This window comes from Ictidomys tridecemlineatus, chromosome 9 (assembly GCF_052094955.1).
Source record: "Ictidomys tridecemlineatus isolate mIctTri1 chromosome 9, mIctTri1.hap1, whole genome shotgun sequence".
In the NCBI taxonomy this organism is placed as follows: domain Eukaryota; kingdom Metazoa; phylum Chordata; class Mammalia; order Rodentia; family Sciuridae; genus Ictidomys; species Ictidomys tridecemlineatus.
The window spans coordinates 74,049,283-74,066,085 of NC_135485.1; positions in this window are offsets into that span (position 1 = coordinate 74,049,283).

The window sequence follows — 16,803 nt, forward strand, 5'->3', positions numbered from 1 at the left end:
CTGCACCCTGGGTGACTGGGGTAGCTCTGCAGACAACCACACCCAGGCTCCAGGAGACTTCCCTATTCCAGGGGCGAGGCTCCTATACCCTGTGTGCCAGGGGGAGCTCTGCACACTGCAGCAGCCAGGGTTGATGGGACTCCTCCCGCCAGCAGCGGGACCCCAACACCCTAGGTGCATCCGGACTCCAGAGGACTCCCTTCTCCTGGGGTGGGATCCCCTCAACCCTGAGTGCCTGGGGTAGCTCCGCAGCCACTTCAGCCAGGGGTGGGATTCCCTTCACCCTAGGTACCCTGGGGAGCTTTGTATGCTGCCGCAGCCAGACTCCCTTTTACAGGTGCGGGACCCCTCCACCCTGGGTGCCAGAGGGGAGATCCACAGGCTGCTGCTCCCAGGCTCGAGGAGACTCCCCCCTCAAGGGCCGAGTCCCCTCCATCCTGGGTGTCAGGGTGATCTCCGCATGACACTGCAGCCAGGCTTTAGGAAACTCCTGCCTCCAGAGGCGAGACCCCTCGACCCTGAGTGCCGGGGGAGCTCCTTATGCTGCCCAAGCCAGGGTGGAAGGCACTTTCTCTTCCAGGTGCGAGACCCCTCCACCCTGGGTTTTAGGGATAGCTCCCTCCAGGGCAGGACCCCTTCACCTTAGGTGTGGAGGGGAGCTCTGCACAATGCTGAAGCCAGATTCAAGGGGACTCCCATCTCAAGGGGCGGGACCACTTCACCTTGAGTGGTGATGAGGGGTGCTCCGCAGGCTGCAGCACCCAGGCTTTATGAGACTCCCCTCTCAAGGTGCGAAATCCCTCCACCCTGGGTGCTGGCGTTGGGGGGGGGGAGCTCTACACGCAGACACAGCCAGGGTCTAGGGGTCTCTATCCTTCAATGGCAGGATCCCTCCAACCTGGGTGCCAGGGGGAGGTCAGCACGCTGCTGCAGTCAGGGTGGAGGGTACTCCCCCTCCAGGGGCGAGACCCTTCCACCCTAGGTGCCCAAGGGAGCTCTGCATGCTGCTACAGCCAGACTGGAGGAGAATCCTTTCTCCAGGGGCATGACCCCTCCACCCTGGCTGCAGCAAGGAGCTACTCAAGATGCTGCACCCAGGCTCAAGTGGACTCCACCCTCCAGGGACGTGACCCCTTCACACTGGGTGACTGGGGAAGCTCCGAAGGATGCAATACCCATGCTCCAGGAGGCTTCCCCACTGCAGGATGAGGCCCCTATACCTTGGGTGCTAGGGCAAGCTCTGCATGCTGCTGCAGGCATGCTTGAAGAGATTCCCCCCTCCAGGGACAAGACCCCTCCACCCTAGGTCCAGGGGAGCTGCATCCAGCTGCATCCAGTTTTGAGGAGACTCCCCCATCCAGGTGCAAGACCCCTCCACCCTAGGTGCAGGGGGGCGGGAGCTCTTCACAAAGTCTCAGCCAGACTTGACGGGATTCCCATCTCCAGGGACGGGACCCCTTCACCCCGGGTGCAGGAGCCAGGGGAACTCCGCAAGCCTTCACAGACAGGGTCGATGGGACTTCCCCCTCCATGGGCAAGATCCCTCCACCCTGGGTTCTGTGAGTAACTCCGCACAACCATGAAGCCAGGGTCGAGGGGACTCCGGCCTCCAGGGGTGATACCTCTCCACCCTGGATGCCAGGAGGAGCTCCTTATTCTGCCCTAGCTAGGGTCGAGGGCACTCCCCTCTCCAGAGGCAAGACTCCTCCACCCTGGGTACCAGGGGGAGCTCCATATGCTGCCCCAGCCAGGACTGAGGGCACTACCCCTCTAGGGAAAAGACCCTTCACCCTGGGAGCCTGCAGGAGCTCTTTATGCTGCTGCAGCCAGGGTCAAGGGCACTTCCCACTTTAGGGGCCAAACACCTCCACCCTGGGAGCCAGGGGGAGCTCAACACACTGCTGCAGCCAGGGTCAAGGGCACGCCCTGCTTCAGGGGGGAGACCTTTCCACCCTAGGTGCCTGGGGTAGCTTAGCATGCCACTGCAGCCAAGGTAGAGGGTACTTACCTCTCCAAGGGGGAGACCCCTCTGCTGTAGTAGCCAGGGGAGCTCTGCATGCTGCAGCCAGGGTCAACAGCACTCCATCTCCAGCCAGGGGCAGAATCCCTACACCCTAGGGGCAGGGGGGAGCTCAGCATGCTGCTGCAGCCAGTCTCCAGAAGATTCCCTTTTCCAGGGGCAGGACCCTTCCACCCTGGGTGCCAGAAGGAGCTGCACACTCTACTGCAGTCAAGGGTGAGCGCACTTTGCCCTTCAGGGAAGAGACCCCTCTAACTTGGGTGCCTGGGGGAGCTCCTAAACCTCTGCACCCAGTGTCTAGGGCACTCCCCACTCCAGGGGCGAGACCCCTTCACCCTGAGTGCCAGGTGGAGCTCTGAACTCTGCTGCAACCAGAGTCTAGGGTACTCTTCCATCCAAGGGTGGGACCCCTCCACCCTAGGTGCAGGAGGGAGCAATATATGCTGCTTTAGCCAGACTCCACAAGACTTCCTTCTCCAAGGGCAAGACCCCTTCACCCTGGGTGCCAGGGGGAGCTCTGCACTCCAGCTCGATGGGACTCCCACCTCCATGGGCCAAACTTCTCCATCCTGGGTGCTGGGGGGAGCTCTGCATGCTGCTGCAGCCAGACTCCAGGGTATACTCTTCTTCAGGGGAGGGACTCCTCCACCTGGGTGCCAGGGGGAGCTCAGCATGCTGCTGAAGCCAGGGTCAAGGGCACTCCCTTCTCCAGGGGCGAGACTCCTCCAACCTGGGTCCCAGGGGGAGATACACAAGCCACAAAAGCCAGGTTCCAGGGTACTCCTCTCTCCAGGGGTGACCCCCCCCCAGCCTGGGTGCAGCAAGGAGCTCCACTGGCTGCAGCATCCGGGGTCAAGGGACTCCCCACTTCAGGTGAGATACCCCTCCAACCTGGGTATCTGGGAGAGCTCTGCATGCCACTGCCCCCAGGCTCAAGGGGACTCCCTCTTCCAGGGGCTAGACCCCTCCACCCTGTGTGCCTGAGGGAGCTTCTTAAACCGCCCCGCCAGGGTGGAGTGCACTCTCTGCTCCAGGGGCAAGACCCCTTCACCTTGGGAGCTCTGCATGTTGCAACCAGGGTCGATGGCACTTCCTCCCACAAGGGGCAAGACCTCTCCACCCTGAATACCAGGTGAGGACTGCAGGCTGCTACACTTAGGGTCCTGAGCACTCCCCACCTCCAGGGGCGAGACCCCTCGACCCTGGGTGCCAGGGGTAGCTCAGCACTCTGCTGCAGCCAGGGCCAAAGGGACTTCCCCCTCAAGGGGCGGGATCCCTTCATCCTACGTGCCAGGGGGAGCTCTGCATGCTGCTGCAGCCAGACTCCAGGAGATTCCCTTCTACAGGGGCGGGACTTCTCCACCCTGGGTGTCAGGGGGAGCTCCTCAGGCTGTGGCACACAGGCTCTAGGAGATACCTCCCTCAACGGGTGAGATCCCTTCACCCTGGGTGTCAGGGGAAGCTCCAAACTCCTGTGCATCCAGGGTTGAGTGGACTCCTGCCTCCAGAGGCGAGATCCCTCCAACCTGGGTGCCAGGGGAATCTTCACATGCCACTGCAGCCACGGGTGAGGGGACTTCACCCTCCAAGCATTGTACCCCTTCAACCTAAGTGTCCAGGGAATCTGTGCATGATGCCCTAGCCAGACTGGAGGAGACTCCCTTCTCCAGGGGCAGAACCCTTCCACCCTGGGTAAGTGGGGGAGCTTCCTAGGACACTGCACCCAGCCTCCAGGAGACTTCCCTACTCCAGGGGCGAGGCCCCTATACCCTGGATGCCAGGGTGAGCTCTGCATGCTGCTGCAGACAGGCTCGAGGGGACTTTTTCCTCCAGGGGCAGACCTCTACATGCTGCTGCAGTCCTGGTCTAGGGAACGTCTCCATCAAGGGGTGGGACCCCTCCACCCTAGGTGCAGGGAGGAGCTCTGTATGCTGCTGCAGCAGCCAGACTCCAGGGGACTCCCTTCTCAAGGGACGGGACCCTGCCACTCTGCCAGAAGGAGCTCTGCAACACGCTGCTGCAGCCAGGATCTAGGGCAATCCCCCATCCAGGGGGAGACCCCTAAAGCCTAGGTGACAGGGGGAGCTCCACACGCCACTGCAAGCCTGGTTGAATGCACTTTCCCCTCCAGGGGGAGACACCCCCACCTTGGGTGTAGGGGGTGCTCTGCACTCAGCTCAGCCATGATCCAGAGGACTCCCCCCTTCAGGGGCAAGACCCCTCCACCCTAGGTGGTGGGGAAGCCCTGCACACCACAGCAGCCAGTCTTGAGGGCACTTCCCATTCCAGGAGCCAGAACCCTTCACCCTGGGTGCCAGGGGGATCTCTGCAAGCCGCTGCACCCAGGTTCGACTGGACTCCCCCCTCCATGGGTGAAACCTCTTGATCTTGGGTGCTGGGGGAAGCTCTACATGCTGCTATAGCCAGACTCCAGGGGACACCCTTCTCCAGGGGCGGGGCTCCTCTACCTGGGTGACAGGGAGAGCTCAGGACTCTGCTGAAGCCAGGGTCAAGTCGAGGGCACTCCCTTCTCCAGGGGCGAGACCCCCTCAACCTGGGTCCCAGGAGGAGGTCCACAAGCCACAGAAGCCAGGGTCCAGGGTACTCCTCTCTCCACGGGGGGTCCCCTCCACCCTAGGTGCAGGAAGGAGCTCCACATGCTGCAGTAGTCAGGGTCAAGGGGACTCCCCCCTCCAGGTGAGATAACCCTTTAACCTGGGTGCCAGAGAGAGCTCCACATGCTGCTGCATCCAGGCACAAGGGGATTCCCTCATCCAGGGGCGAGAACCCTCCACCCTGGGTGCCTGAGGGAGGTTATTATGCCGCCCCAGCCAGGGTGGAGTGCACTTCCCTCTTCAGGGGCTAAACTCCTCCACCCTGAATGCCAGGTGAGGTCTGCAGGCTGATGCACCCAGTGTCCAGGTCACTCCCCCCTCCAGGGGCGAGGCCTCTCCACCATGGGTGCCAGGGGGAGCTCAGCATGCTGCCTCAGCCAGGGTGGAAGGGACTTCCCATCCAGGGGCAGACCCCTTCACCCTAGGTACCCTGGGGAAATCTGCATGCTGCAGCAGCCAGACTCCAGGAGACTACCTTCTACATGGGTGGGACCCCTCCACCCTGGGTGGCAGGGGGAGTTCCTCAGGCTGTGGCACACAGGCTAGAGGAGACTCCTCCCTCAAGGGGTGAGATCCCTGCACCCTGTGTGTCAGGGGAAGCTCCAAATGCCACTGCAGCCAGGGTTGAGGAGACTCCTGCCTCTAAGAGTGAGACCCCTCCAACCTGGGTGCCAGAGGGAGCTCCGCACACTGCTGCAGCCATGTCAAGGGGACATCCTCCTCCAGGTGTGGGTCCCCTCCGACATAAGTGCCTAGGGAATCTCTCCATGCTGCCCTAACCAGACTGGAGGAGACTCTGTCCTCCAGGGATGGGACCCCTTCACCCTGGGTGCCAGGGGAGAGTTCTGCATGATTCTGCACCCTGGCTCAGTGGACTCCCCCCTCCACGGATGACAGCCCTCACCCTGGGTGACTGAGGGAGCTCCACGGGCCACTGCGCCCAGCCTCCAGGAGACTTCCCCACTCCAGGCACGAGGCCCCTATACCCTGGGTGCCAGGGCTAGCTTCTCAAGTTGCTGCAGCCAGACTCCATGGGACGCCTTTCTCCAGGGGCAGGACTCCTCCACCCTGAGTGTCAGGGGGAGCTCAGCATGCTGCTGAAGCCAGGGTGGAGGGCATTCCCTTCTCCAGGGGCAAGACCCCTCCAACCTGGGTCCCAGGGGGAGTTCCACAGGCCACAGAATCCAGGGTCGAGGGTACTCCTCCCTCCTGGGTCGGGTCCTCTCCACTCTGGGTGCATCAGGGTCAATGGTACTTCCTCCTCCAGTGGTGAGACCCCTTCACCCTGAATGCCAGGTAAGGTCTGCATGCTGCTGCACCCAGGATAGAGGGCAATCCACCCTCCATGGGTGAGACCCGTTCATGCCCAGAGAATCTGTGCATGCTGGGGTAGCCAGACTGGAGGAGACTCCCTTCTCCAGGGGTGAGACCCCTTTATCCTGGGTGATTGGGGGAGCTCCACAGGCCACTGCACCCAGCCTTAGGAGACTTCCCCACTCCAGGAGGGAGGCCCCTAAACCCTGGGTGCCAGGGCAAGCTCTGCTTGCTGCTATAGACAAGCTCCAGGGGACTTTCCCCTCCAGGGGCGAGGGGTTGCCAGGTTGTCCCCATGCTGCTGCAGCCTGTTTCAAGGGGACTACCCTCTCCAGGTGGGAGGCCTCTCCACCCTGGGTTTCAGGGATAGCTCCCTCCAGGGTGGGACCCCTCTACCCTAGGTGCGGGGGTGAGGGAGCTCCACTTGCTGCTGCAGCCAAGGTCTAGGGGACTCCCCCTTCAATGGCAGGACCCCCTACAACCTGGGTGCCAGGGGAAGCTCAGCACGTTGCTGCAGCCAGACTCCAGGGGACTGCCTTCTCCAGAGGTAGGACCCCTTCATGCTGGGTGCCAGGGGTAACACACCACGCTGCCACAGCCAGGCTCGAGGGCACTCCCTTCTCAGGGGTGAGACTCCCCCTATCTGGGTGACCAGGGGTGCTCCACATGCAGCTAAAGCCAGGGCCAAGTATACTCCACCCTCTAGGAGAGTGACACCTCAACCTGGGTTCCAGAGGTAGCTCCCCAAGCCACTGCAGCCAGGCTCAGTGTTCTACTCCCTCCAAAATGGAGACCCCTCCAACCTGGGTGCCAGGGTGTGCTCGGCACACCACCTCCACCGCACTCAGGCTCGAGGGGACTCCCCCCTCCAGGGGGAGACCCCTCCACCCAGGGTCCCTGTGGGAGCTCTGCAAACCACTGCAGCCAATGTCGAGGTGATTCCTTCCTCCAGGGACGAGACCCCTCCACCCTGGGTGTAAGGGGGAGCTCCTCATGCTGCTGCAGCCAGAGTTGAGTGGACTCCCCATACAGGGGTGGGACTCCTTTACCGTTGTGTACCTCGGGAGCTCTGCACGCCACACCGCAGGCAGAGTTGAGGGGTCTCCTCCCTCCAGGAGCCAGACCCCTCCACCCTGGGTACCTGGGGAGCTCCGCACACCACTGCAGCCAGGGTCAAGGGGACTCCCTCCTCCAGGGGCGACCCCTCCATCCTGGGTGCTCACCCTGCTGCAGCCAGGGTCGAGAGGACTCCCTCCTCCAGGGCAGAAAGCCTCCATCCTGGTTGCCAGGGAGAGGTCCATATGCTGCCCCAGGCAGGGTCAAGGATACTCCGTCTCCAGGTGAGAGATTCCCTCCAACCTGTGTGTCTGAGGGAGCTCTACACACCTCCTCACAAGGATGGAGGGGACTCCTCCCTACAGGCGCAAGCCCCCCACCCCCACCCCCGGCACCTTGGGTGCCAGTGGGAACTCCGCACACCAGAACACTGCTGCAACCACGTTCCAGGGGCGAGACCCCTCCAACCTGGGTGCCAGAGGGAGCTCAACACACCTCTTCAGCCACGGTTGATCTGAACTCCCTTCTCCAGGGGCAATACCCCTCTAACCTGGGTGCCTGAGGCAGCTCTGCAAGCGGCCTCAGCCAGGGTCCAGGGCACTCCCCACTCCACGGGCGAGATCCCTTTAACCTGGGTGCCAGGGGGGAGCTCTGCACACCACTGCAGCCAGGATCCAGGACACTCCCCCTTCCAATGGGGAGACTCCTCTAATCTGGGTGCCAGGGGAGCTCCACACATGGCTTCACTCAGGCTCCAGGAAACTCCTTCCTCCAGGGAGGAGACCCATCAACACTGGGTGCCAGGGGGAACTCCACAAGCCACCGCAACCAGGGTGAAGGGCACTCTCCCATCCAGGGGTGACCCCTGCAACCTGGGTGCAGGTGGGAGCGCTGCACACCAAGTTGTATCATAGTGTGAATTTCAAGTCAGACAAGATATAACTATCATCTGCCTTTTACTTCCTTTCTGGGTTTTGCATAATTTTCATAATTTTTACTTTTTAGGACCCCTGAATTGGGGAATGTGATATCTAACTGGAATGCCAGTATTCTAATTTGTATCTGCCTCTGTTTATAGATTCTAATGCTGTTCTTATCACAATCATGTGGGCTGTTCTTTGGGAAAGAACCTACTCACTGCAGCACAGTTTAGGTTCTTATCTGGTGTTTAAAATCTTGATTACTTGAACTATCAACTTACTATTGGTTTTCCCTCTACAGAAAAACAGAACTCTGCAGATATCTGCCAATAAGGACTCACTTTCAATAGACTTACTCCCAATAAACTCTGATGGCTTCCTTGGGACCACCTCCAGTGACCAGAAAGGACTTGTATTATGTTTCTACAACATCTGTAATCATGTAAAAGAGAAGAGAGGCTTCCTATTTAAACAGAAAATAACTGAGAAAAGGATACTATCAGATATCAAGTATGTGCATGACCTTTTTTAAAAATTAAATTATTTATTTATTCTAATTTGTTATACATGATGGCAAAATGTGATTCATTTCACATTGTACATATAGAGCACAATTTTTCAAGTCACTGATTGTACACAAACTATTTTCACATCATTCGTGTCTTCATATATGTACTTAGGGTAATGATGTCTAACTCATTTCACCATCTTTCCTATCCCCTTCCCCCCTCCCTTACCCTTACTCCCCTTTACCCTATTTAAAGTTCCTCCATTCCTCCCATGCTCTCAGCCATTGCCATTGTGAGTCAGCATCCTCATATCAAAGAAAACATTTGGCCTTTGGATTTTAGGAATTGGCTTGCCTCATTTAGCAATATATTCTCGAACTCCATCCACTTACCTGCAAATGCCATGATTTTATTCTCTTTTAATGCTGAGTAATATTACATTGTGTATATATACCAAAGTTTTCCTATCCACTCATCTACTGAAGGGCATTTGGGTTGGTTCCACAATGTAGCTATTGTGAATTGTGCTGCTATAAACATTGGTATGGCTGTGTCCCTGTAAGATGCTTTTTTTAAGTCCTTTGGGTATAAACTGAGGAGTGGGATAGCTGGGTCAAATATTGGTTTCATTCCAAGTTTTCCAAGAAATCTCCATACTGCTTTCCAGAGTGGTTGCACCAATTTGCAGTCCCACCAGCAATGTATGAGTGCGCCTTTTCCCACACATCCTAGTCAACACTTATTGTTGTTTGTATTCTTGATAGCTGCCATTCTGACTAGAGTGAGATGAAATCTTAAGACTAGTTTTGATTTGCATTTCTCTAATTGCTAGAGATGTTGGATATTTTTTCATATGTGTGTTGATTGGTTGTATATCCTCTTCTGAGAAGAGGGTCCTTGGCCCATTTATTGATTGGGTTATTTGTTTTTTTGATGTTAAGAGTTTGAGTGCTTTATATATCCTAGAGATTAGTGCTCTATCCCATGTGCTTGTGGTAAAGATTTGCTCCCAAGATGTAGGCTCTCTATGCACCTCACTGATTGTTTCTTTTGCAGAGAAGAACCTTTTAAGTTTGAATACATCCCATTTATTGATTTTTTATTTTGTTTCTTGCACTATATGAGCCTTACTAAGGACATTGGGGCCTAATCGGACATGATGGAGATTTGGGCCTACTTTTTCTTCCATTAGGTGCAGGGACTCTGGTTTAATTACTAGGCCCTTGGTCCACTTTGAGTTAGATGAGTTTTGAGCATGGTAAGAGATAGAAGTTTAATTTCATTTTGTTACATGTGGATTTCCAGTTTTCCCAGCAGTATTTTTTGAAGAGGCGATGTTTTCTCTAGTGTATTTTTTTGGCACCTTTGTCTAATATAAGATAACTGTAGTTATGTGGGTTAGACTCTGTGTCCTCTATTCTGTAACATTGGCCTACAGATCTATTTTTGTGCCAATACCATGCTGTTTTTGTTTCTATTCCTCTGTAGTATAGTTTGAGGTCTGGAACAGAAATACCTCCAGCCTCACTTGTCTTGTGCATGACCTTTTAAAGACTACTTTATTGACCTACAATGAACTTCTAGCTTTTATGTATTACCAATAAACTCTATGAATATTTCTGTTCAAATCTTTAGATATTTAACAAATGCTTTCATTTCTTTTGTCTAAAGTAGGAGTGAGATGATCTCTTAAGTGTATATATTTAACTTTGAAAGGAACTGAACTAACAATCCATTTGTAAAAGTGATTGTACCATGTGTATCAATCTTTGAGAAACTGACAAATTAATGTGCCTTTTAGTTTTTCATAAGTCAACCACATGTTTTAATTGAAATAGGCCAATATTTCTATTTCACTACTCAAATGAGCTTTCTAAACATATTGGTTTTAGGTACTTGTGCACTTTATGTCCTTTATTTTCTACAACAAGGAGGTTGAAATGAGAATATATTGTGAAAGTACTTTTCTTTTTAAATAGACCTGTTTTAAATGAATGGTCTATTATTTTTCACATTCTATAACAGTTTATTTATTACAATAATGAAGACAGATGAAACATATACAAATATAAGATCCCTAGAATCTCACTGATGTTATGTAGTTTATAGAGTACCTAATAATTTTAATTTTATTTTTATTCTTTTTATCCAGAAACATAATCAGAATTCAAAGTGTGGTGTTGAAGTGAGATCTAGAGCTGAAAGGAGATGAGTGTTATCATAGAACCTATTACTATGAGGTACCTCTATGAGGTACCTCTATGATGCTGGCCTCAGGAGTGTCAGCGTTTTTGTAATATTTGTGAGGCTCTACTTCCCTTCTATGGAGTCATGATGTAATTTGGCTTTGCTCAGATACCATTGCCTATGAATTTTGTTTCTGTAATAAGGGAAATAATCATCCCTGGTCAAAGTAAGCACCCTCAACTGGCTTTTCAAGGCTGAAGAGTGGCTACAAAATATTTTTTGACTCAGTGTGGCTGCAGATCTATATGGAAGTAGATGTTTGTTCCATTTTCTTGATATTTTTATATGATTTTACACTTTCAGTTAATGCCAGCCAACTCCCTTTAGAAATCAAAGAATTGACAAAATAGCATAGAAATTTTTAAGTCATCGAAGGTAAAGAAATAGCAAGATTTTAAGGGCTGACTGGGCTGAGGCAAGGGCTGCTGTGCAGGACTGGAACTCTGTCCATGCAGGAATACCTGCTCTCTTGCCTACTTTTAATTTTTCTCTTGTGTTGGTTAAGTAATCCTGACTAGAATAGGGAGAGGAATAGTGGATGTAAGGCTTTGATCTTTTGCTATATGATTAGATAGATTGACTACTGAAAAGCTGACAAGCATTTTGTGAAACACAGTAATTATGAAATTATTTTCCCTAAAAATTTTTTGATGAACGAGGTAGAAGGTACCATGCTTTGAATATGTGCAAGTTAAACAACTATAAAGCACACACTGTATGAGTGTTCATTTACCTCACTTATCCCTTCTAACTAGTTAATTATGCACTCAATAAACTAAGATGGATATTCTCTTATTCAACCAAATAGGGATCCTAGTAGGTGTCTGGTGTTGTTAAAGATGCTAGTTACAGAAATGCCCTTTATTCATAGAAACCTGATGGAAGAATTATGAAACTAGAGCAGTTTTCCTGCATTTTTTTTTGCTGTGATTGATTGAAGTACTCAAAGACAATACAGAACCTCCTCATCCTCCATTGGAGGGCACATGGAGATACAGAAAGTGAAAACTCTTTGTGTGTGTGTGTGTGTGTGTGTGTGTGTGTATGTATGTAGAGAGAGAGAGAAAGAGACAGAGTGAGAGAGAGACAGGGAGGTTGACCATGTCCCAGAATGGCATTTAACTTCTTTGACTATAAACAAAACAAGACCAAAGGGTGCACCATAATCTCATAATGTGTAGTAGATCCAACAGGAATCCTTCAGGTCTTTTCATGTTGTAGAGTCAGTATTTGGGATTCAGTGTTCCATGTCTAATGAGGGAAGGTGTCAAGAGCAGTAAATGAATTATGGTCTTTGAACTGTACGGATTCAGAAAAGATGCCCCTCCTAGAAACTCTAGGGGCCTAAGTTGCCAATTGGAGACCACAGAACTTCTTTAGTGATAATCTGTTCAAAGGGAAATTCCATACTAGCCATGGATTTATCAGTTCATCACCTAGGTTCAAATACCAGCTGCCTGGGGGAAGAGAATTAGGGGTGTAAGCTGATAGTTCTAATTGGGCTGTTTATATTCAAATTTTCAGTTTTGCTTTTCATTTTTAAAAATATTTATTCTTAAGTTTTAGATCCACACAGTATCTTTATTTTACATTTATGTGGTGCTGAGGCTCAAACCCAGTGCCTTGTGCATGCTAGGTGAGCACTCTACCACTGAGCCACAACCCCAGCCCCAGTTTTGCTTTTCTTGAAGAAACTTTCTCACAATTGTTCCTTTTGCTGTTTAAACCTGTATAATGAATTTGCTGAGCCTGCTCATGGTCACTATTAATCTATCAATGTACAGTGATCTACCAGGCCCCAGTTTTTTCTCTATTTGTGTGTCTGTTTGTCTTTTATCCATACCCTCACCGCCCAGTATAGAAACTTGAATTAATAGTAGTGCAGGGTGCAGCAGAAGGGCAGGAGGGAGACGAGGTTACAGAAAGACACAGTCTTCTTGGCAAAGTTTTACAGTTTTAAGAGGGATTCATATGCTGTAAAGCAGAAATAAGAGGGGAATGGCTTGTGAGGGGTGAGAGAAAGGTGGAGGTGAAGATGGGGAGAACAGAAAAGGTGAAGGACTTAACTGAATTTTTGACATGAGTGTAGTTCCAGACTCTATTGAAACAAATTAGCATGGCTCTGTCTACTCATGGTGTTTGGGAAATAGAAAATAGTTGACCACCTGTAGGTGCTCATTCCCTTGACTAGAGTGTGAACTTCAGGGGGCTAGGACTTTGTTTTTCCATTTGTTTATCTACTGGATTTGCTCTCACCTCTATCCCATGTCCTAAAATAGTATCTTGTACGTACATAGTAGACACGGCATAATTGTGTTGCCTGAATGGATGTGGAATTAGTCAGTGTCCTACATAGTAACTGTGGCATTTGGGTTTCTACCTTCTGATGTTTTCTGTAACATTGTCAAAAAAACCAACAAAGGGACTTTTGAAATGCTTTGCCTTACTATATTCACATTTGTTTTTCTGGTTGAATTGTTCAGGATGGCTTGCTCTCTTTTTTTTTTTTTTTTTTGACTACATATGTTGAAAACATGGGAAATTTTCTAGGCAATAAAAACTTAGGAAATAAAAAGGATTTTACTGATCATTTCTGAAGCAGTTTCTAGGTAGATATTAATAAGGGAGATGCATTAAGAACTGTAGACAAATGCACTTTGAGAGTTTGCCCAAGCAATGTGAACTTGGGTTATTGCTAATGATTGAACCCAAGACTTCATGCATGCTAGATACCCTCACTTGCACTGACCTACACCCCCAGATATACCCAGTCATTTGTGTGTCTTTACATTGGGGGAGGAAGGATAACAAATGAATTAAGAATTTTCTGAATCCCAGTTTACCACACTCTCAATAGTCTAGTGATTCAGAGTTTCCACAGTTAATAAACAAAGTGAATGGTACATATCACCTCAGCCTCTGGCAGCCCTGGTTTCGTTTGTTAAAGATCAGGTGCTACAGGCTAAGAAAGATGAGATCATTCTAGATATGAGTGCTGTGGGGCAGTTGCGCTGGTACTTTCATATTTCATGACACCTATACAATCATAGGATCAACCGCCCTGGGTATCAGTATGTGAGGGCACATAGCTGTTGGCTTTGATCCTGTGCTTGGAATAGATACTGATTCCACTGTAGAACACATCTTGATGTGTCTAGCAATTCAAAAGAGAGACTGGCATACACACCAGACTTCTGAATGCCTGAAGCCAGACTGCTTTGTGCACTCCTGTGCCCCTGCAGTAGCCCTGCCTTTAGTTCTCTTCCTCCACTAAATTCTTCCTAGTAGTTTCACCTCTTATGTTTAGGATAATAATCAGCCTAAAATTGACTTCTTGGGTCTTAGCACAGTCAACACTTCCATAATCATCCTCTTCTACTCTGATTGTTTACTACCCTCAGGAATACACTTAATTTGATTGAAGCATACTTATATCCATTTTCTGACTGTGCATCTCACAAGGATGTCCATACTACAGGGATGTCACCCAATACTAAACAGAACGTTTTCAGTCAATTAATCAGATACTTAACAAAGCAGTGAGTCATCTACCCTGGTTTTTTTTTAATTGGTAAGATCTTTTTGTTAATGTGAAGAACACGCAATTTTTTCATACTCTGGAGTACTTCGCTCCACTATTTGATTTCTACTGAAGATAGCTAATTTTTGTTCTGACTAGAGTTTAAAAGTGAGAACATTACTGCTGATCAATCTCCAAATCAGTGTTCATTACTGGTGTCTAACTTGACTGGGAAGCAGGTGAGGGGATTTGAAGAGGCTGATCATTAACCATGATTTAGAAACTGTTTTAAAAGGAGTAAGAGTAATGCAGATTATTCATAAAAAAATCGCTACTTACTTTGTGGTCTGAACATGAAATATGTCATTTCCCCCAAAGAGATTAGGGATTTCAAGATATTTGAGGGATCTCAGACATTTTTAATAGGTCCTGACTAGACTTCTAGTAATCAATGATATTTTACATTAATATTTGGTGCTTTTTATCTATCTGTAATTTCATCAAACTTTCCTAAATGCATTCAGTGTAGACCCTAAACCTATGGAACTCTTTATAAAGTAAAATACTAAATCAGTATATTTTTGTGTTTACACTGGGATCATGAACCCTGACCTTAATGCCTTTGTGGGACCCTCAGTTTCAGGCAATACTTTGTGAGTACAAAAGAAGGTGTAAGTAAGCCTTTTTGGCTGCATTTTAGTATGCTTTTTAGAAAATCACATGTGTTGGTTGTGCATGGTGGTGCACTCCTGTAATCCCAGCAGCTTGGAAGGATGAGGCAGGAGGATCATGTGTTCAAACCATCCTCAGCAAAAGTGAGGTGCTAACCAACTCAGTGAGTTGCTGTCTCTAAATTAAATATAAAAGCTGACTGCATATGTGACCCAGTGGTCAAGTACTACTGAATTCAATCCCTGGTATCTGGCCTCCACCCCACAAAAAAAATCACGTGAATTTGCTGTGCATTTCCTGTCTGATGCTAGGTACTATGGATAAAATCAATTTAGACTAGCATATGATTTTAATCCAAGGACCAGGAAGTCTTATTAAATTCAGCTTTAACAATATGGCATGATGAAGTTATTACAATATAGCAGTCCATCATATTATGAACTAATGTGGAAAGAAGATAAGGGAATAATGTTAAAAGTGAACAGAAGTAACTGAAGTTCTCAGGGAGATCATGCATCAGACATAAAGGAGACTGTTGCCTGGGTTGGGAACATGAAGGTGAGGGTCACTGGGAGTCTATACTGGATAAGCCAATAATATTTTGCTTTAATGATTTTGGAATGTCTTGTAGCACATGAAGAAAAGAACGCTAAGAATTTCTGTGTGTGCGTGCACATACACAAACACACACATAGGTTAAACCATAGAATTTTTGACTAGTTCAGTTTTTAACTTGAACAGAATCTGGATTCTGAGTAGGTAAGAGATGTGGCCTTTGTAGGAAGGAAAAATCTCTGAACATGTGTGTCTTTTTATAGGTTGTTAGATATATTGGCTGCAAGGAAGGATCCAAGTGGTATATCTGGAGATGTTGGGGTATTTGAAGTACCTGAGGATTCCAATATACCACATACTACAGGGTATGTGGTACAGGTAAGTATTGGTGATTTTGCCTTTTAAGTTTCCCCTGTTTCTGTATGTGCAAGAGACTGGGCTTATAGTTTTGCATGCGTCCAACTGAAGATGCTCAGTACCAACTTTATTTATACCACCTTTACATAATCTCCTTTAAGATTGAGGTAGGAGTCAAAAGGAGAGGCAGAAAGAACCTGGAATTTAGACTTTTAGGCAGTAGTATCAATTCTAGATTTTATATCATTTCCAAAACCATCTACTGTTGTCTTTTTGGCTCTTCATTCACCTCTCTTCTTCTCCTAAAGGATGACTTTAGCAACTCCTCATAGAAAGCATTTTGTAAATGTCTAGAAGTTATCATAATTATGTGTGCTCCATCTGAGTATGCAAATAGCTTCCCTCGGGCTCTAAAACTGTCTGTGTAGAATTTCTGAAATCCTTAGAGTTGAAACTTTACAATAACTAGAACTTTCCTTTGGGTTTATTTTACTTATTTATTTTTTTATTTGTTGATGAATCTTTATTTTATTTATTTATACGTGGTACTAAGAGTTGAACCCCATGTCTCACACATGCTATGCGAGCACTTTACACTGAGCCACAACCACAGCCCTGGTTTTATTATTTTCATATTTTAAGTTATACACACAGAAGTGATGGTCTTAGAAAAACTCAGTGTTTCTCAATGAAATCACATTTGCCTTCAGGATGATGTTGTGATGCACACACTGTCGGTGAGAGAAAACTTATGGTTCTCAGCAGCTCTTCGGCTTCCAACAACTATGACAAAACAGGAAAAGAAGGAGAGGATCAACAACATCATTAAAGAGTTAGGTCTGGAGGAAGTGGCAGATTCCAAGGTAATGTGTAAAATCTAAAAGAGTCATAACCAGGAAAGAGGAGCTCAGAAGTTTCCTAATGTGTATGGTGTCAAAACTGGCTGCTTTCTGTAGTGATGAGAAAGGTAACTAGTTACATAGTATGAAGAGGGAAATATGTGGGGAACAATATTAAC